At 26.1% G+C, this 22,035-nt stretch overlaps 1 long non-coding RNA gene across 4 annotated transcripts; it reads left to right on the top strand.

Moving 5' to 3' along the window:
• Positions 1–1,464: 1,464 nt before the first annotated feature.
• LOC129957223 (uncharacterized) lies at positions 1,465–21,572 on the top strand. 4 transcript variants are annotated; one of them, XR_008782741.1, is made up of 11 exons: positions 1,469–2,049; positions 5,760–5,834; positions 7,691–7,852; positions 9,126–9,751; positions 11,832–11,974; positions 14,142–14,289; positions 17,472–17,528; positions 17,612–17,682; positions 18,903–19,004; positions 19,343–19,507; positions 21,405–21,572. It is a non-coding gene; the product is annotated as an uncharacterized LOC129957223 (long non-coding RNA). The 4 variants fall into 4 exon arrangements; XR_008782742.1 differs by having other exon boundaries at positions 1,471–2,049; positions 9,390–9,751; XR_008782740.1 differs by having other exon boundaries at positions 1,465–2,049; positions 7,691–9,751.
• The last annotated feature ends 463 nt before the right edge of the window (positions 21,573–22,035 follow it).

Below are 22,035 nucleotides of genomic sequence, written 5' to 3'. Positions count from 1 at the left end.
CTTCGTCGAAGATTGCGGATTCACGCTACAACCATAACTAATGGAAGAACTAATCTACCCGACTGAATTAATTACTCAATAGATGAGAGCACAGGGTTAGGGATAGGCGTGGAGTAAACGAACACACATTTCTTTCATGAGCAAAGATCAGAAATGTTGAAAAAGTTTATTAAACTTGTCCAGAATAGAGAATGAAATTTTTAAATAAATCTTTCTAGTAGAGTTTTTGCTAGTCCTTCACAGTCAGATTAGTTGCTTCAATAAAACCTATAAATGACTCATTTATAGTTAACCTTTTCTCTTCAAAATTTACATATCTAATAATGATTGAAATGTGTTACTTATAAGAAATATCAGGAGTACAATTCATTTTAATACTATAGTACATGGCTGCTTTTATATCGTGTTTAATTTTGTTAAGCACTTCATTTCCTAACGCAGAAATAATTTTTACTTGTGACCTATGTGCTAAATGCACAATTCTATTTTTAGAATTGATTATTTTGTTTATATGATCCATTAGCACAGGATCGTATTTACCTAATAATTCGATTAAACTTAAAAAATTTTCATTATTAGACTTACCTATTATTTCCTGGATTCCTAGAAGTCGAAGATTTTTTTTTCACACTAAAAATATAATCACATCTACAATTCTTTGAAATAGCAATTTGAGTCGTGCCGTTTCCTTACTTATATTAACTTGATTTGGTTTATCAATAGTCGAACATAAATTTTGTCATTTTAATAATTCTTTCCAAGCAATAAACGAATTAATATGACAACTAGAGCGTTCATGATCTTCGATTACATTTGACAACTTTCTTCAGTTATTATATCCACCTATAAATCCTGTAGTTTGGTCATTTCCTTTTCTTTTGGAAAATAGTACACAATAAAAACAAAATAAGGAGTCTTGCGTCTTTGAATAAATTAACCAGCTGCGAAGTTGAGTTTCATCATTTGCTATTTTATTAAAGTAGTATGTAGTGGAAAATGATCTACCTTCAGCATTCTTATCAAAAACTCCTTTGTGATGTACAGGTCTGATTTTAAGATAAAACATTATAAATTTATCAGTTATAATACTTGACCATAAACCAGCATAATTTATACTATCTTGATCCTATTTGTTATTGCCATTTTCGTCATTGATTTCCGATTCGGTCACATTTGTATAAATACACCATTCTTCAACAAATTTCAGTTTCAACATTTTAATTGCTGGGCTGTGTACTTCGATCTGAACTTTCTTTTAAGAAATGATGTAGCTTCGATCCTTTTATTGGAATAGTAAGCTATCATCAGATTTAGATGCGAGATCCTTCCTAGCTCTGTTATATATTGTTGCGACATAAATTATAAATATTTCGCTTAAAAGTAACTCAAGGGTAGTTTAATTATTATAAATGTTATTTTGTAAATAGCTGTGCTGTTAATTAAAATTGGCAACAGTGATTATGTTATGGAATTTTTGAGTTAGTTGTTTTAATAAAGATATTAGAATTTGAATGAAAATAAGTTGATGTTAACTTGGTAATATATATATAATGTTGTAAGATTTCGTTTAATAGTAAATTTGTCTGTATCCCATTTTTGCTGATTCACGAACGCAACAACATAAAGAAAAATTCGGGATAGCAAACTCAAAGAATTCTTCAAGTAAGAAGCATTATATGTCTATCTGAAATGTTTTGAAAGATTGTGGATTGGAAAATAAGTCTTAAATTCTCCGTTTTGGCACAATCATTTCAGGCACTGGTTGCATCAACAATGCTGTATGTAGAACTGTATGCAGTTGTGGCACAAACTTCTCCCATCTTGAACTTTGGAGTCCGACAGCAGCGCCGCTGTATTCGAATCAGTTGACACCGAGATCTTCTGTACTTTGGGTTAGACTGTAACTGGAATTTAAGACGTCTTTAATTCTACATATCATTTGTGTTTATGTCCGTGAAGTGTGAATAATTGTTTCGTCTCAAAGAATGTGGATTATTTTTGCAAAAGTGATATTATTACTCATCTATACTGGCGGTCTTGGAATATAAGGTAAGCCTAATTACCTTATTTGAAATAGATTTTTTCTTCATTTTTTGCTAAAAAATTCAAAAGATGAAAATTTCCATATCAGCACACCATATCCGAATTAGTGAATAAAATGCATTTAAAAGCAGAACTACCTTAAATGGTTATGTTTAAAAAGATAGTGGAGAAATAGAACAATTTGGAAAAAAAGGAAATTATGTGGATGAATATGCACACTTGAACGAAATATATAATCTGAGAGAAATGCTGATTAATGTTAATTATCTCTTTAATACTCAAAAATGAAATATTTAAGCCTGATACTTCATTTAATTATGTATAGTTTTTATTAGAGTTCCTATTCAATTATCGAAATCAAGTCACTAGGAATTTCACATAATTAATGGATGGCAATGGCAATTTACTTTTTGAGACGTTATTTAGATACCAATTGGCTTTAAAACTGCCTGAAATGTATGATCTGAGGTGCATTTGCTTGCGATGCTGTATGTAAAAACATGGATCAAATGCTCCTCTAAAATTAGTACTCCATTTACGACTTAATGTTTATTAAGAAATATGTAGATATAAGCTTCTTTGTTTGGAAGGAAATACAAGTAAAAGAATATTAGAAATTTTAAATTGATTTATTAATATGAGAAACTATGTAAATCATCCAATGTGTCATAAGTACCTAATAAGTGTTGGCTGTAAAGCATCAACATAGTCATGATGAACAAAAATTCAGAGAAAATGAAACCTCATTTCCAGAGATTTCATTTTCATAAATCTTAACGGTAATAGTACATTAACTGTGCATTCCTTATAGAAAGTAGCGTCTTCATCCTTATAAAACGGAACTAACCAGAAATATCTGAATATGAAGCAATTTCCTGTAGTCAAAAAAATAATGTAATTATGTATTTGCTTTTATTAAGACTTTTCATGTTTTAATACAGTCTTCCATGGGGACTCGATTAAAACATTTTGAAGAATAGTTTCTTCCTTTCGATAATTTTTAAATCAAATCGTGTAAGTTTGTAATAACGTTCCTTTTTTTCTATATTTACTTATTAGTCAATAGAGAAATCCATTATAATTTTGGAGTTTAATTTATATATATATAAAAAAGCAATTTATGGTACAAATCCAATAATCATTTTAAGATATTTAAATTATTTTTAAAATTAATAAATTAAATGTTTTTCAAGATAAACTTTGTCACATTTGTATTGATATGACATTTAATTTGATATATCACATTTAATTTGATATGAAACTAATTTTTTAAATTTTATTACTGTTATTCAGTCTTACAGAATATTTTTTAAGCTTCAATAATAAGTTTTTTTTCACTCTTATTCAGATTATAAATTTATTCAGTATTATTTAAAAGCAAAATTATTAGCAAAATTTATCATTCGGTCAATGAAACCAAATTATACAATTTCTTTTGTTTTAATGGCTAATGTAATAATAAATACCAAGGAATCAAAATATTATTATGACTCTATTAGACAAGCATATAATTTTTCATAATGAAGGAAATTAATGATTTTTACACCTTAAAAATTATGTGAAAGACAAATTTGGGTAAAAGTAAAGTTTAAGGTACGGACCCTTGCCAAACTGCACCAAAATATCGTCAAATTCTACAAAATTCGCCAATTGTCCTCCATCTTAGATTGCTCAAAAATGGCGCTATTACACCCATGTGGTTCAAAAAAGTTTTTTAATTAATAGAATTAAGGAAGAAAAACTTAGTCTTTAAAACTGAGAATGGTTTTAAAAAGGGTAGAAATTAATACATTTTAATGCAAATTGAGACAAAATTTCCATGAAGATTTAAAGAATAATTTGTATTAGAATACAGGATAATTAATTATTATTAAATAAAATATCATTAAAAAGACGAAATGTAGCAATTTTTACTTAAAAAATGATAAAACAGACAAAAAATTAACCATTTTAATGATTCTAATGGGGGGGGCAGCCCCCCGACCCCCCGTCACAGGATAATTAATTATTACACAGGATAATTAATTATTAAATAAAATATCATTAAAGAGACGAAATGTAGCAATTTTTACTTTTTTACCTTTACCATTTAATGATTCTAATGGGGGGGCAGCCCTCCCCCCCCCATCACAGGATAATTATTATTAAATAAAATATCATTAAAAAGACGAAATTATTATCATGCAGATAATATCATGCAATATGGAAAGTTATATAGAAAAATCTGTGTAATATTATAACTTAGATTCAAATGTAAATAATATTTTTATTAATCAGCTAATAATTGGATGCTTATTTATCTTTCTATCTGTTGATTTCAATATTAAATTATTTGTTTCATAAAGTAATAAGTACTTGAGATTGGTTCTTTTAGATTGTAATTATATGTCAAAATGATTCTAAAATATTAATTCTTAGCAGATATTATTTTGTTTTTAACATTCCATTTCCATTCTTGTCTAAATAAAGATTTAAGAAAAATGAGAAATATTACAAAAGATTTCAAGCAGAATCTAAATACGTGAAGACTTTGTCTTTTTTTCTTACAAAATTGCTTTTTTAACTACATATTTCAGGTTTACATATATTTATAAGTTAAATTCCGTGCCATATTTTTAATATGAAATTTTTTTTATATTGATTTAGATTTTAAAAACAGACATAAAAGAAACAAATTTAGATGTAATCATGCTTAACCCTTAACTGGGGACGTGCGGTCTGCGAGACCACTAGCGATGGATTTTCTGTCACCCCTATTCTATTTTTAGCTCAATTGAATGGATTGACCCTGTAGCTTCCTGTTTTGTGACCTTCAATACACATGCACTTTTTCAACTGATTTCAGCAGATGCTTTTTTAAATAATTCAGTTATTTCTTCAAGTGCGGTCTCTAAGACCACATCTCCCTGTTAGTGTCCCAGTGATAAACAAGGCTTAGCAGATGGCACTAAAACTAAGGACCCAAAATATCATCCAGTTTACTGATTAGGAAGCAGTGCTCCGAACACTTTTAAATGAAGCAGAAAGTGATTTTAATGTTAAGGATAATTGTACAGAAGAGTTCTTTGATGAAAGTTCGCATTCAACTGATTTTGATATGTATGTTCAAACATAATTAATTTTTCTAGTGATAATGTATTTAGAAAAATTTATAAATTATATTAATATACCAAGAGATATATATACAGAATTTACAGGTTGATTTTTATACTAGTTTTTAACCTATATGTTTAAAATGCATAATAGCAATATTTCATTTAAATTTAGTTGATATATTTAACACAAATATGAAAATTTAGTTAGCAAAACACTGATATAATGATTTAAATATCACTGAAAATGCATTAGAAAGACTTAAAACCTGAAAAAAAAAGGAAAAAAAAAAAAAAAAAGGATACTGGTTCAAAAAGCACACATTCATGTTTAAAAAGGTGTGTATTGTGTTTCTGCAAAAAATATAGGAAAAGCTTACAAAAGATTAATTTGATCTTATTAATTTTTTTTATATTTCATTTAGTTATTTCATATAATTTGATGCAATTACTAAAATGAAAATAATTTAAACTTACAGAAATATGGATTCGTTTCAAGACTTATGGCCTTGATTGTAAATATTGAAATGAAATTTATTAAGAAATATATAGTTATGGTTTATTATTTTTAAAACCTTGATTGGAGATGTTTTTATATGAATTAAAATACTTTTAATTTTACAGCCAACTACTAAACTATTTATTGATGGGAAATTTAACAAATCCAAGACTTCAGATTGGACTGATTTGCACAATTCTGTAAGTAAGCAAACTAATTTATATATTTAGATGCCATTTGTTAAAATATTATGGGGAAATTCATAAGTCTGTGAATATAAGGGGTAGTGAATAAAAAGTCTTTTCAATGTTCATGATAAAAGATTTTTGTGAATTGCTTATTATAAGTTATTTATGGTAATTTTTGTTATGGGAAAACTCAATAAATAAAGCAGGATCAGACTATCAAATAGGCAAAGTACATAACTGCCTAGGAACCCCACAATTTTGGAGGACTGCAAGTTTTTTCTAAATATGTGCTTTATTATCTGAGTAATTTAGTTATAAAATTATCCAGATAATTTTATGCAAATTTACAAAATAAAGAAAAACATTTAAATTAATTTCAACTAACATTTACATTTCAAAATACTAAATTTGGCAATGTTTTCCATGTTTTCAAAACCACTTGCAGATTATTAATTTTGTTCAAAATGTTTTGTATTTGGTCAAATGATTCCCAGTTCAGTAATCTTGGAAAAATTATGAATTTATTAGAAAAATTTTACATTTTTTAAAAACCATTTTGTTGAAAATTGTTTTTGATTTTGTTTTTTTCTGTGTGTGCGTAGGCTTGTTTTATACATTGAGAACAATTTCTTAAAGGAAACTTGCATTTAAATTTTCCTTTTTTTAAAAAATTTCAATCGTAATATTTGTTGCTTAAGAACTATTTATATAGAAGTTAAATTAAGATTCATAAAAAATCTTATTTTAGAAACTAACACAGTAGAAGAGAGGACCTGAAACTTTAATTGCCTGTTGGAAGAACTTAATCTAACTTTGTAAATAAGTAATTAATAATCATAATGCAATAATAAAAGTAAGCAACTGTAGTTATACATACATAATCTTTCATTTTCATCAAAGGGCTTTTTCACTATTTATGGCGAGTTAAAGAATTATCCAAAAAATTTGTTTTCTTCACTTTTTCAAAAAATTTTTAAAAAAGGAAAGATTAATGGCATAATCACTGCAGAGATATGCATTTTCTGTGTTTCTGCTATGAGATGAATTTTCTGAGTATAAAAACCATAAACATATTTTCTTGGTGTCATATTTAGATATATGAATTAGGAGTTAGTTATAGTGTGAAATTGAGCAGAATCTAAATATGATGACTTAAAAAAAAGCAAAAGTGCTTGCTAATCAATGAAGCAAAGTTGTAAATATTTAATAAATACTGTTAATTTGTTCAATCAACAAAATAGTATTGTGTGATTTTTTTTTATAAAATTTGTTTAACTTGTATATTTAGTTAATAATATATGCATATTAAATAATTTTGGATAATATTTGAAATTTTTTTTAATTATAATTATTACCAGTAGTTTTAAAATGAAACTAAATATTTGTTTTATACTTAAATCAAAATTCTTAATTAATTTTTGATAGTACATTGATACTACATTATATGTATTACAGTATATAGGTACATACTACATAGTATGGACCTATATGCTATAGGTTGTACATGTACATAGCATATAGGTTGATACTATATTATATGTATTATAGCATATAGGTAAGAAGTATTACTGTTGACTAGGTAATCAATGTTCGAGGGTATGTAGTCTTCATTGAATATTGAGATACTTATTTTAAACTTCAGTTTAGAACATTTTTACATTCTTTTCTTCAATACCAATCTTGAATGAATAACCATACTAATTAATTTGTACATTTTTGCTTTTATCAACAAAAAAAAATCTGCCTGTTTTATAATTGATTTTTGAAAATACTGACTTTTTTTTGTTGTTGATTATTCTATATACATGAAAAAATTTAGTAATTGAATATATTTCTTGTGTCCGAATAACAACTTTATTTGTTTTCAGGTAACAAATCAAGTTGTGACAAGAATGCTTAAATCTACCAAAGATGAAATGGAATGAGCAGTTGCCAGTGCAAAAGAAATATTTCAAACTTGGTCCAATACATTAATTCTTACTCGACAGTAGACTATGTTCAGGTTGCAGTATTTAATAAAAGAGAATATGGTAATATCATTTGTGTTCTTTAGGGTTGTTTCTATTTATACTGGATTTGTGATTTAAACATTTTTAAAATCTTACTGATTTTTGATAATATTATCAAACAATACATCTCATTGAATTTTAGAAAAAAAAAAATCCTATCAAACTATTAAATATAATTAACAATAAGATTGATCCACGAAGTGTTTTAGATATTTATTTTTACTTTCATTTGTAAGATTTTTTATTTAATGCAAAAATGGCAAAAGGAACTCTTCAAATTTTACAATGTTATTAATTCTCAGTGACGTAGTACATGGATATGAGTTCTGAATTTTATTTGGGAAATATTTATGTGAGTCCCAGATGTCTGAAATTATAATTTAAAATAGAAATTGAGAGCATTAATTAATATAATTAATTTTTAATTAAAGCTAACACTGAAAAATTGAAAATTATTTTTGCTAGCTTGCTCTACCCACTCCCCCCGATTATTTGGCTGATCGTTCATGAAAACATTTATATCTAATTAATGATTTTATTTTTGTATTTAATTTATATATATCGTGTAGTTTTACAGTCAAAAGTTTGCAAGAATATTTACTGAGTAAGGAATTATTTACAGAGTAAAATAATTCCTTAAGTCTTAACAAAACAAGCAATAACTGTTAAAAACAAGTGAATTAATTCCACTTGTGAATTTTGCAGCTAAACTAGTTAATAATGTATGAAAGAATCCAGTATTCATCTTCAATGTAATTTAAAAAGAATCCAATCTAAATGCCTAAAATGAAATATATGCATTTAGTATGCAGCAAAATACATGCAGTAAATGAGGAAATCTAGAACTATGGAATGTTCTGAAATTATTGCAAACAGGGGCTATAATTTGAATTTTTATAAGATATTTTCAATGAAATTATCTTTATAGTTGGCCAACAGTTAGTGCAAACTGCATGATTGTCACTAAAAATAAAGGAGTACGTTATTTTTAGGCATATTGTAGTACATGAAATCACTGCTGACTGTATATGACATATGAAGTGTAGCATTACATATAAGATAATTGCACTTTTTTTTTTATTTCTTCATAAATGTTATACAAATACATTTACAGCATTATACAAATTTTTGGTTAAAATATTAGTTTAAAGAAAATATCATACTTCAATGCAGTGACTGGGTATCTTAAGTCTTCGGTTAGTATTGTAAAGTCTCGATCCAAAAACAGGTAGCGATATGATCAAATTTTTTTATTTACAGCTTTATTACATAAAAACAACTCTTTCTAATCTAGGTTAAATGAATGATGCTATTTACAACACGAAAATTACACAAGAATAGTTCCTCGAACTATTTCGAAGGAAACAACTTTACAAGAACAGCTAACAGGCTGTTGGCGTCTTAGGCTACTCCGGGGGTAGCTCTCGGAATCCACCGAATTTTCTTCGGGTGGAATTCTACGCAGAAGTCCGATTCACACGAAGTTTCTCCTCCTTGGTTCACACGAAGCTCCTCTCCGTCTTCTTCCGAAAAATCTCACCTTTTATTTTCCTCTCAGACTCCCTGTTACCCAATCACCGTTCAGAACAACCTGAATCGTCTCTGGTCGCCCGTGGGAAAATGTCCATTGATGATTCACCCTCCACCATGGGAAAAATGCAGGACATCTGGAGTGTTTGACACTGTCGCCTTTCGAAGACACGATTTATTTCCCTGGGAAACGCACGTGTGGTTCCTTATCTGGATTAGCACTAAATGGCCAGATGACCGTACTTAAAAGGAGGATCTTCCATTTGGCAATCTGGAGGCACTTAACACTGTGGGAGTTTCGTTGATGAAGAATGGCCCGGAATGTACATTATCGAGTGTGGGAAAAAGGAATGTCACAGTGGTCACCCAGGAAGAAGCTGATTCATTACAGTATGTATAGACAGTATTTTATAGTATGTCAAACTTTTAGTTGAATTCTTTAATTTCCAATATACTGTACTAAAGGTAATGTAATTCATCTTGGATGACTGAATGTGAGTTGTGATAGGCACTGCTTCCAGATGCTTTTCTGTATGTTAGATTTTATTCTTTAATAGTAAAAAAACAGTGTGTAAACATTAGTATTTGAAAATAGGTTGGATGTGTTAAATGTTAAATTACATAATATTTTATTTCATACAGGGATATTTTTTAAATTGAATTTTGATATTGCATCAAAGTTTTTCAAATGACCTATGGTACTATATTGTGCACATTAATCTCATATGGAACTTTCAATAAAACAATAGAATTCTTGGCTTTGTATAATGGTCCCTGTTTCTTTCTTTTTTTTTTTTTATTTTAAATGAATTTGATTTTATAAATTCTAAGCAATGTACATATGTATTGTGCTTTTTTTATTCTTAACCAGGTATATGGTATCTTCTACATATAAGTCAAGATGAGATAATGCATATAAAGATTACTGTTTTAAAGACGACATATGTAATTTTATAATAAAGTTCTAATTATTTTATTTTTAGAATATATTAAAAGAAGGTATTATTTTAGAGCAAGGTAAAACTCTGATAGATGCAAAAGTGCATGCATACATATTCATATTCATTCAGTTCATGTATTATTGTTGTTCTAATATATATTTTATTTGAAAGATAAATTTAATATATGATTGCATATTTCTAAAAATTGTGATTGTACTTCGTATGTCAATAATAAATTATTTGATTTTATTAATTGCTTTCCAATGCTAGCATTTTATCATGTTAAATAATGCATACATTAAATAAAAATACAGTTTTGTGAAATAAGAATACCTTATTATTGTATTAGAAACATTAAAAATTAGCTTTAGAATTTGGAATATTAATACATATATCAATAAGTTTAGAAGAATTTTGTATGCAGGATAATATTATTAGAACCAAGTTGTATATTCAACACTTTCACTAATTTATTTTATCAGTTATCCAATTAAATTTCATGTTCTATTTTAAGGAGTTGTTGTTGTGATTCAAAAGAAAATTCATTGGATACTATAGACATTTATATATTTCATATAATTTTTGTGTTGAATCGTAACAAATGATATGATTGTTGTTTAAATGTATAAAAACGTGGTAAATATGTGATTTCGTAATAATAAAAATTACTTAAAATTGTTTATAAATATTTAAAGAGTTAAAATTTATTATTTTTTTCACTGAGTTCTGAACTCAGGTTATATAACTATCAAGTAAGGTTTAAAACAGATGGTATAAATAAAGAATAAATAAAATCAATGAGAGAGCAAAAATGAAGATATTAAATTAGAGGGTTTAAGTTAGAATTATATGAAATATTAAGCAATCGTATTTTTTTTGGTGTTTTTACACATGCTTTCAATGACAGATTTTTTAAAGTTTTAAATATATCTCTAATAAGCAAAGATTTTTAAAAATGGTATTGTCTGTTATGTAATTGAATGTCCCATTTTTTAAGTATTAGAAAAATACTTAGAATCTGTTTTTGTTTTATAGCATATTTATATATTTAAGACACATTATTTTAAATCTGAGTTTTATACATATTATTTTGTGAATAGGAAAAGAGCAAGAATGGTTGAGCTGAATCTTATATGAATTCAAACTGTGAATTCATTGATACTTGAATTATTTGAGAATTATATTCTAATAATTTGTTATTGATTTCTGTTATTATTATCATCATTATATTTGTTAAAGAGTCAAATGTAATTGAATTTTGCTTTAGAATTTAAGGTGTTTAAATTTAGCTTTTTATGGGATATTCTATTGTATTTGCCCAATACAAATTATAGTAACTGGAAGATAAAAAGTAAATTGTAGAACTGGTTAATTATAAGCTTTTAATTGTATTTCATCTGATAGTTATTTATTAAATATATCACCTGATAATTATTTAATGAATTTTTCTTTTGATAATTATTTAATGAATCCATCATCTAATAGTTATTTATTGAATTCATCATCTAATGGTTATTTATTAAATTCAGAGGTTGTGGAGTTATATCCTTACAGTTGGGAGAAACCTTACCATCAATATCTCGAGACATGGATACCACATCATATCACTTTCCTCTTGGAATGTGTACTGATATTTGCACCATTTAATTTTCCTGCAATGATACGTTTTTAGGTGAGTTCTTACATTTTATTCCTCTTCTTAAGTGTCAACATTTGTGATACAATTTCTTGTAAGAAGGGAATTCAATAGCATTAAATTAGGTACAAGTAATTGAACTCAAAATAATGAAAACATATTCTTTTTACAGTGTTAAAAGTTGAAATATATATGTGTTAAATTATTGCTGTTTTAAACCTTATTATTCCCTTTTCTTATCTACTGTTTTGTGTAATTTCTGTTGAATCATTAATTCATCAAATAAAGTAGATTTATTTTTAGTTTCCTAACTTTTGTAATTGTTGATTTAATCTTACTGATTTATTTTCATTATTTGATATTAATATAATTATTAATTCTTTCTTTATTTTCCAGATTTATTTTTAAGTCATGAAATTTTATTTTGAAATGTATTTTGACAACCATGTTTCAAAATTATAAGGCTTGTTGCAAACATTGTATTTTCCAATTCACCTTTCAATCTCCAACATATATGTTATCTTTAAAGTGTATAATTCAGCAATATCTTGAAATGCTTGCATTTTATAGAAATAACTAAAACCAATTGGATATTATAGTAAATTATATAATTCCATGTATCAATTAGGCATGTAAATCAAGTAATATTTTATTAATTTATAGAATAATACTTTACTTAATAATTTAATAATAAAGTTAACATTTTAAATTATAATGAATGTGTTTATAAAGCATACAATAATTCATTAATAAGTATATAATTGCATAAAGGTATGCTAAAAATGCACTTTACGTAGCACATAAAGTTGTTTTAAAAAGAAGCACATTTATAATTGTCACACTACTCATTGCATGGAGTCATTTTTAATCCTAGTACAACATTTCTCAGTATTTACATTTCAACAGATATTTTTCCTTCAGGTTTCCTATTCCTTCAAGGTATTTTTCCTTTATTAGCTTTTTTCTGACAGATTTTGGAGCTATGCTTGTTATTTAATGCTTTACTATGGTGTAGCCATTCATTCTAAGAAATTACAAGTTACATTCCTAATACTTTTCACTTCTGTGACTAAACTGAACATATGCCACTGTTATTTTTGTGTATTAAAGCAATTTATATTTCCAAATTGAAAAATTTCACCTAACCATGCATTTGTCATATTTTGAAGTCAGTGTTGTTGTTTTGAAATTTATTTTTAACTTTACTTCATTTTTGAGAAAACGTTTTAATTTTGAAAATGCTCTTTTTTTAAAAAATATTTTAAGATCTTTATATATAATATGTAAATAATGTAATCTTTTTAATGAGTCAATTGCCAATTTATTTTTTAAATCTGTCAAGTTTCCCATTTTTGAAATCAAGTGATGATGCATATATACTTTGAGATTGTATAGTAAATACAATAGTATACAATATAATAATATAGTAATAATGTGAATAAGATTTCATTTTGATTAGATTAAAATTACACATTGAATGCACTTAACTGGTTAATGGAAGATGCCAAATGTGAAAGCGAAATTTCCACCTGAAAAATATTAATTTCAACATAAAGAGGAATTGAAAATTATAAATTCTGAAATTTTTATCAATAAAATGCTTGAATAAGTTCATTCTATATTCATATAATATTCCTGATTACTCCAATAAAGGTTTTGTTTGTTATAAGTAAAGAAGTAGGAACCTGAGTGATAATCTGTATTTAGAATGTAATAATCATTTGCTGCTCTGTTCTTAAGAAATAAATTTTCAGCATTACTATAAACAGATATAAATTTTATGAAATAACTCTAAAGGTTTATCTGCATTTATAAGATTTAGGAATTAGGTTATCACATACAAATTAATCGATTCATAAATGGTTTTTCCTCATATATTGCAATTTTAGAAGGCATAATATTGAATTATTGTGTATTTAGTTTTTGTATTTTAAATTTTTAAGAAAATGTAGGATATATTTTCTCTTTTTTTTTTGAGGGGGGGGGTCAGCACATCCTTCTAATATTCTTTATTAAAACAAATATTGTTGAGAAAATTAATCTGCAAATCATCAGCATAAGAATTAAAATTTCTCCTTTATCATTTGTTGCGTTTAAGAATTGAAATATAATTAAATTTTTATTACAGTATACAATATAACTAATCTTTAATTTTTATTACAATACAAAATTAATAGCTTTATTAATTTTATGTAAATTCCAGATGTTTCCTCTAGCATTGGTATGTGGTAATACTATGATTCTCAAACTATCTGAAAGAGATCCAGGTGCCACAATGATTTTCATGGAGTTAGCAAAAGAAGCTGGTATACCTGATGGCGCTGTTAATGTAATTCATGGCGCACATGAAGGTATAGAATTAATTTAAAAATTCCTGTCATTTATATGTAGGATCTACTTTTTGCAAATAAGTTGTTAGATTTCTAGTATTAATAAACCAACAGATATTCGCCAGATGATTTATTAAATTGATATTTCCTATTTTCATTTAATAAATACTGACTGACATTAGGACTGTAATATTGCTTGCAACTATTCATTTTTGGTAGCTTTTGTCAATCTTAAATTTCTGAGACTTAAATGATCATACAAATTTTAGAATAAAATTTGTTTGATTGAAATTTACAATTACCATTTGGTTTTGAAAGTTCTTTATTAAAATATTAATTAGTTCATTATGAATTCATGCTTAGCATTCATCCATTGCAGCCCATGTAATGGAATAATGTATTAAAAAGAGGAAAAGAATGGAGAGGTATGGTGTTAGGGGGCTTTAGAAGTGTATTCCTAATATGAGAATTATTTATCAATTTGTTCTTCCAGTAACCTGCTTTCTTTTTATTGCATTTCTCCTTATCTATTGAACTGCTTGCTTTTGATTGGTTTTTAACACTTTGTATGCTTGTAATACTTATGTCATTGCCAACTTTTATGTTTTTTTTTAAATTCTTGTTATCAATCAAAATATTTATATAAAAATAAATTGTTCTTCTGATTAAAAAAAAAAAAAAAAAAAGAAATTCATCCTTTTGAATAAATTTTCCAATTGGCAATGGTATTAACTGAAAAAAAATTGAATAAACTTTAAAACCAGATTATTTAATTCTGATAAAATGCATAAAATTGTAAATATATTACATTGAATGTAAACATTTTGAGTTAATTGTTATTAATAATTGTTATTAGGTACTTTCTTTAATTTAATTGTTCATTTCTGTGTTGATGAATTATTCCTGAAAGTGTTATTTTTTAATGTCATATACTTAAAAAAAAATTAAATTCCATAATCAGATATAAAAAAAATAGTAGTTACTGCTTTAGATTAATTTTTCCAGTGAATGTGTCATTATAAAGTTAGCATTTATTTATATATAAAAATATGATTGTTTTCTATTGCATTTGTGGACATATTTTAACTTTTAATCCTTTTACTATTCCCTTGTTTATGTGACAGTCGAACTATTAGAGCTTTATCTTTTGTGGGTTCTAAGTGCTTTATGACTATTTTTGTAATTTTCTTAGATTTTAATCATAAGAATTTTTTTATATATTTTCTTGTAATATGTCCTAGAATATTTTTGTAAAACATGTAGAAAAATTGCTAATTTTTGAAAAGTAATTTTATTATTTGATAATTGTTATGGTTATTATGGAGTCATAATATTGAGTTAAATTTTGTTGATTATATATATAATCTTAATTTAAATTCTAATAAATTTTCTTCAATTTTTTAAATTTTTCTTAAATACCTGATTTTATTTTCTAAATTTTTCTATTTCCTGATTAATTTCTCACTTTTTAATTATTTCTAACATGCACTGACTCTTTGATTGACTCTTTTATTTCCCACACAATGAGCAAAAGGATAAAATTTCTTAATACATTGTGTTCTTTTCAAAGACACCTAAAATTTTCTTTCCTAAATCAACATGTATAGAAGAAATCTCCATTAGAATGTTATAAAAATCACTAACAAAGAACAATTTCTGTCACTTTGCTCTTTTGTCTTGAACAAACATCTGACACCTTTTGTTCCCTTGTATAAATTATGGCTCCTGTAATGAAATAAATTGAAGTTCATTCCTAAGGTTTCTCCTTTTCGCCACATATCTGCAAAATTCTGTGCACACACACATTCACACACAGTGATTGTTAAAGTCCTTAGATTAAAAACAGCATCTCATATAGCCAGGGAAGTAACGTGTACCTGTATTTAAGTGACTATAATTTTATAAATTTGAGTCAGATTGCAGCACCCCTGGAAGCAAAATAAAAAGACTGCAGAAAAAAAAAAAAAAAAAAACTAAAATAAGATATCAGATATATAGTTCAATTAGAATAACGTACACTATACCATAATAGAAACACAGAAAAGTGTTCATGTTCTATATAATTTGTTGAGATATTAGTGATTTAAATTACAAATTTTACATTTGATCAAAGATTTATTCTATAGTTGAAAATATATCCACAGATTCCTCTTCCTTCCCTCACAAGTTCATTTTCTGAATTATCACTATTATTTTTTATTTCTTTGATGCAAAAGCTTCACTTCACTGTTGCTTAGCTTGACCAAACTATATAATAATACAGGGGAATGCATTTTTCAGTACGAACCCTTTTTCAAGTCATAGAAAGTTCATAATTTTAGTTGCAAATATCTTTACCAATTTTACAGATAACTCCACATAAGTTTCTTTTCTGTTTTTTTTTTTAGTGTATAATGCACATCTTTCTAATAACTTTTTTGGGCATTTTCTATTAATTTTGAGTTATTTTTTTTGTAAGTTTCTTATTTTGATGGTAGGTGATAAATTCAGCATAATGATTTACTATAGATACATGTTACTTCCCTGGCTATGCAAAATACCATTTGAATTGGACTTGTCTTAAAATTCCAATTCAATATATGTATATATGTGTGTTGTAACATTATGTTGAATTAATTTAATAAAGATCACTATCAACATTGTATTATATTATCTTATTCTAATTCATTCTATTAAATAGAACTATGAAACAGTAAGATAATAATGCTTTATATGTAGTGTAAACTTATATCTATATGAATGAAAATAATGATCAAATGTTCAGATTTCTTAAAGTTTAAAAATATTTTTCTATATAATATTATAGAAAAAATGTTATAATATTTCAATGGTATCTCATTTTGTTCATTTAGCATAGAATTATATAAATGTTTTTTTTTAATTTATTCTTTTGTGATTGATTTTAAAAATATAGAAGCTAAATTTTATATTTTTTGCTTTGTATTCATTTTTAAAGGTATGTTGTATAAAATTTATTATTTATTTGTTCAGTTGCCTATGTTTCAAATATCTTTCAGTGGTGATTTCTTAAAGTAGAGTTTTAAAAATTCAAATCTGCAGTCAGTCCTGATAATTTTTAGCATACATTCATATTTTAATTTCTGAAGAAATTTATATCATTCTGATTTGGATAAATTAGAATAAAGCAAATTTTATATATAATGTATTGGTATACTATATTCTAACAAAATCATTTTTCTTAGGATAAATAGGTCTATGAACGAGGCTCCAAGAATGTCAAACGTGTGCAATGTAATATGGTAATTATTTTTTTAATTAGTTTTCTCTTTTACTATAAGATATAATTTTATTCTTATATAATTATTCATTGTTTCTTTTGCAGGGTGCTAAAATTCATGGAGTTATAATGCCAGATGCAAAAAAAAAAAGAAAAGAAAGCATGCTCTAAATCAGGTACAAAACATTTAATTATTTTATTTATTATTTGCTTTTGGAGAAATTGCTGCCAGATATTTACTATATTCTCAAATTTTACATTTTTTACAAAATTTTTAACAAATTAAAAAAAACATTTATTTACAAAAATTATAATTTTGTACAAATAATTTGTGAAGGATACCTTATTCAATTAGCATTACTTTTATCAATGGACCATTGTTTAAAATTATATAGCTGGCTCCCATTGCCCTTGTATAGTTTTAAATCAATTTTAGTGCCTATGATTCTGTATTATATTGAAAGAGTTGGATTTATTCAATTAATTGTGTAATTCATATCATCATACAAACATAATGGCAGTTTTTTTATGAGATTCAACTATTTTTGCTGATCAGTCCGTTTTTTTGGGGGAGGAGGGAATTAATTGGGTCTAATTTGTATTTTTCGAAATCTTCCAATATAAATATAGTTTTTTTTTCCTGCTCTTTTATAAATTTTTAATTTACAGTTTAACTTTTTACTGCACCTCCCCAATTAAAAAGATCTCCTGTTGTCAAACCAGAAAAGGGCAAATTTACATGGAAATATAATCTATTTCTTTGTCATTTTTTCCCCCTTCCAGTTTTATAAGAGGATTATGAGGATGAAGGCCTTTAATTTCATAGCCTTTAATTCAGCCTTTAATTTCATAGCTATTGCTAAAAAAAATTTTTTTTAGCTCTTTATGATGAAAGGGCAATTTGTCTGATTTGATTTATTCTTTTATCTTCAATCATAAATGTTGTGAGCAATTAACATTTCATTCCCGCACACTCATCATTTCCATGCTCTTTGAGTTGCATAATTCATCTACGATCCTGCCTAAGATTTTCATTCATCTTTAAAATATATTTTTTGCCCATTCAAACCTGATGAAAAGTGCTTGAGTTATTTTGGTCAAAAATTAACATGTCAAATATTTATATAAAATTTTGGTTTGGGATTCCAAAAACCATGATTGTTGAAGTTTTGCTAAACTTTTTTCAAAGTTTGACTAAATTAATAAAATTTGCAGAATTCCTATTGAAGAAAATTGCTTGATAAAATAAATTTATTTTATTAGTCTTTGATCATTATTCTGTTGTTCTATAAACATCTCTATGTACAGTTTGCCTTAATAAAATGAATGATCATATCTTTCATTGTATCTAAGTTGTCTTTAAATGATGATTGATATATCCAAAATATTTTTTCAGCTTATAGGTACAGCATTCGGAGCAGCAGGTCAGCGTTGTATGGCCTTATTGTTTTTGTTGAAGAATCACTGAAATGGATTTCAGGTTTTACAGAAAAATAAGGTTCTTGTTAATGATTGATTTTTAGAAAATTAAAACATTTAAATTATTTTCTATTAAAATTAAATTTAGTTTTTTACTTTTAACCATCAGCTTTTGTTATTAAGTATAAAGTTAATAATTGCAAATAATTACTTGGATTTACTTGTCATTCATTTAAATACATTAATCGAAATCATATTCTGAAGGGAATAATGGTAATATCAACTGTTATAATCGCACTACCCTTTTTTGTATTTATAATAAAATTGAGTTATGAAACTTAAAATGATTAACAGCTCTTGTGCATATGCTTATATTAAAAAGAAAAAAAAATATTCTAAGGCATATTCCAAATATAGATCTTGGACCTGTCATATCACCTGGAAGCCAAAAAGAGAATTTGCAATTTAGTTGAATCAGGAGTAAAGGAGGGTGCCAAATTGTTGTTGGATGGAAGAGGCTTTGTAGTTCCAGGTTTTGAAAAAGGAAACTTTGTTGGTCCGACTATTCTTTCTGATGTGAAGGTACTGGAAAGTTCTTGTTTGATTTCTATATCTCTCACATTTTTATATAATATATATTCTGCTCATGTTAGTATGATTTCATAAAACTTTAATTTCAACTTTTCCTTGTATATCTTCTAAATTGAACTATTTCTGTGTTTTTCATATGTTATGTTGATATTTTGGATTGGTTATTATGAATTTATGTTTAAATAAACTTGCACATAAAGTAAAAAAAAGATACAAAAATTTCAAGGCAGTACTAAATTTGGTTTATAAATTCTTAAATTAGGGAATTTGTTACATACTGTGCATCACTGTCTAATAATTTTTAAAATGCAGTATAGTTTGAAACTGTCAGACAAGAAGTTACTAATCAAAATGTTGCAATCTTTTTAAGATATATATATATATATATTGTAGATTGTTTTTGAGGATTGTAAATCAAAAGCATTGTCACGGTGTTTCCATTTGTTCTGTTAGTTAATAATTAAATACAATTTTCTGCTATATAATCATTTAAATTTAATTGAATTTTAATGAAAAAGTGTGAGATCCCACTATAAAATGAGTTTTGAAGCCAACTTCCATTAGAAAATTCCTGGTTATAATAGAAAAAAGTGTGATAAAATGAATTTTATTTTGATTTCAAATAATATTTTTCACCGAATTTTAAGCCCAGTTTGTAATGTTAGTTGAAAATGAAGGATCCATCAATTTCCCTACTTCAAATGTGATAACATTAAACAATAATGATAAAATTAAATGAATATTTTTATGTACATTTGAATATGTAGCCCGGGAACTAATGGATTTTGATAACTTGTTACGTAATGTGATCAGTTAAATCTACTGTATACCATCTTTATTTATTAGAATTATATATATATATATTTAACATGCAATTATAGATTGTAATCTAATATTCATAATTTTTTATGGATGCTGCCTCATTTTTTAAATATTATATAATGAATTTCTGTTGTTATTTTTCTTGTACTTAGCCCCTTTTTTTTCATGATGAAATTAAAATTGTTTCTGAAATATCAACACAGGTTGTAGTTTTGCTTGCTATGTAGCTATTATAATTATTTAAATAAATTATACAGCATTCAGTCTAAATATGATTCAATGCCTAATTTCTAAACAATTAGAGATTATACACATATTTTCATTTGGAAAAATGCTTGAAATGAAGTAAATAATTATATTTTATGTTATTTGAACCATTAAATACACTACTGACAACATTATGAAATCTACATTTTTATCTTGATCTAATTAGTTACACAATATTGTTGGGAAAAGAGTAGTTTCAATAATAATAAAGTATTTCACTCCCCCATAACTAAAACTCACCAAGTGATGAAGCTAAAATTAATTTTATTGTTTAAAGCCAGTCAACAGCTGTGTTGATTAAAATCTGCTCATTTGAGCAGATCGGTTTTTCAGACACAGGTTGAAATATTCTAATATTTAAGATAGTGGTATTCAAAGTTTCTTAATGTTATGGAATCAACTCGTTAAACTGATAGTTTTTTCAATGTTAAGAATGACTAAAATTAGACTATTTTTTTCAACAGCAAATTTGATTCAAACATAACATTTAATAATATACATCCTTTAAATCAATATTAGAAATATATGCCTACATATGGAAATTAAACCGAGTTATATGGTCTGTTAGAATGGACATTTTGTATATTATCACTTTGCATAAAAGTAGAAATACATTTTATTTGAAAAGTTTTGAAACTATTTTGAAGTATTTGATCTGAAGAGTAATAAGAATAGTTCAATGCTGGTGGGAGGATTAATGAATTGTGATATCCAACAGTCACACAATATACAAGAGCCTTATATTCATTTGTAAACATTATTCAGAATTAAATAATGCAAATGCTTTTTCATTTTTCAGGGTGTCAATTTCTACATGCAGCTGAAGACGATAACCCAGTTGTGGAGGGAACAAGATGCTACTGATTCTAAAGTAGCAACGAGCATGCCAGTCATAAAGTAAATAACATGAAGTGCCAATATGTCTTCCAAAGATGAATTTATTATTAATAAAATTTTGGAGTTGGAGTTTTAATGATAGTTACTGTAATTTTTTTTATTGAAGTAAGTTATAAGTATCTTGTATAATGAGAAAGTATAAATTTCTAAACATTGGAGAATTAATATCTTTCAAAATGAACGAAAACTATTATTATTAAAGTCATTATTCAATAGGAACAGAATAATTCTACTGATGGGAAACATATGCCATGGTTTTGCCGATATTTTAATTGTAATGTTTTAAATATTTTTTATTCGTATGAAGAATCAGAAAAAAAGGCCATTTAAGTAACCAGGATTCTTGAAGATTTAAGCCTTTGTGTGGCCAAATCATGCTTTTATATTTTTTACAATGAGTTTCAAATTTACTTGCACATTTTCTTAACAAACTGAGGCAGTGAATATTGCTTATTAAATAAATAAATAAAAAGTGATTTGAAATTTGAATTCTTTAGACTGAAGCATCATAGTATGATAATATTTTACATGTG

The sequence above is a fragment of the Argiope bruennichi genome, chromosome 11 (genome assembly GCF_947563725.1).
Source record: "Argiope bruennichi chromosome 11, qqArgBrue1.1, whole genome shotgun sequence".
In the NCBI taxonomy this organism is placed as follows: Eukaryota; Metazoa; Arthropoda; class Arachnida; order Araneae; family Araneidae; genus Argiope; species Argiope bruennichi.
Note: the sequence above shows the minus strand (reverse complement) of the source record. Positions and strands in the feature narration are given on the sequence as shown.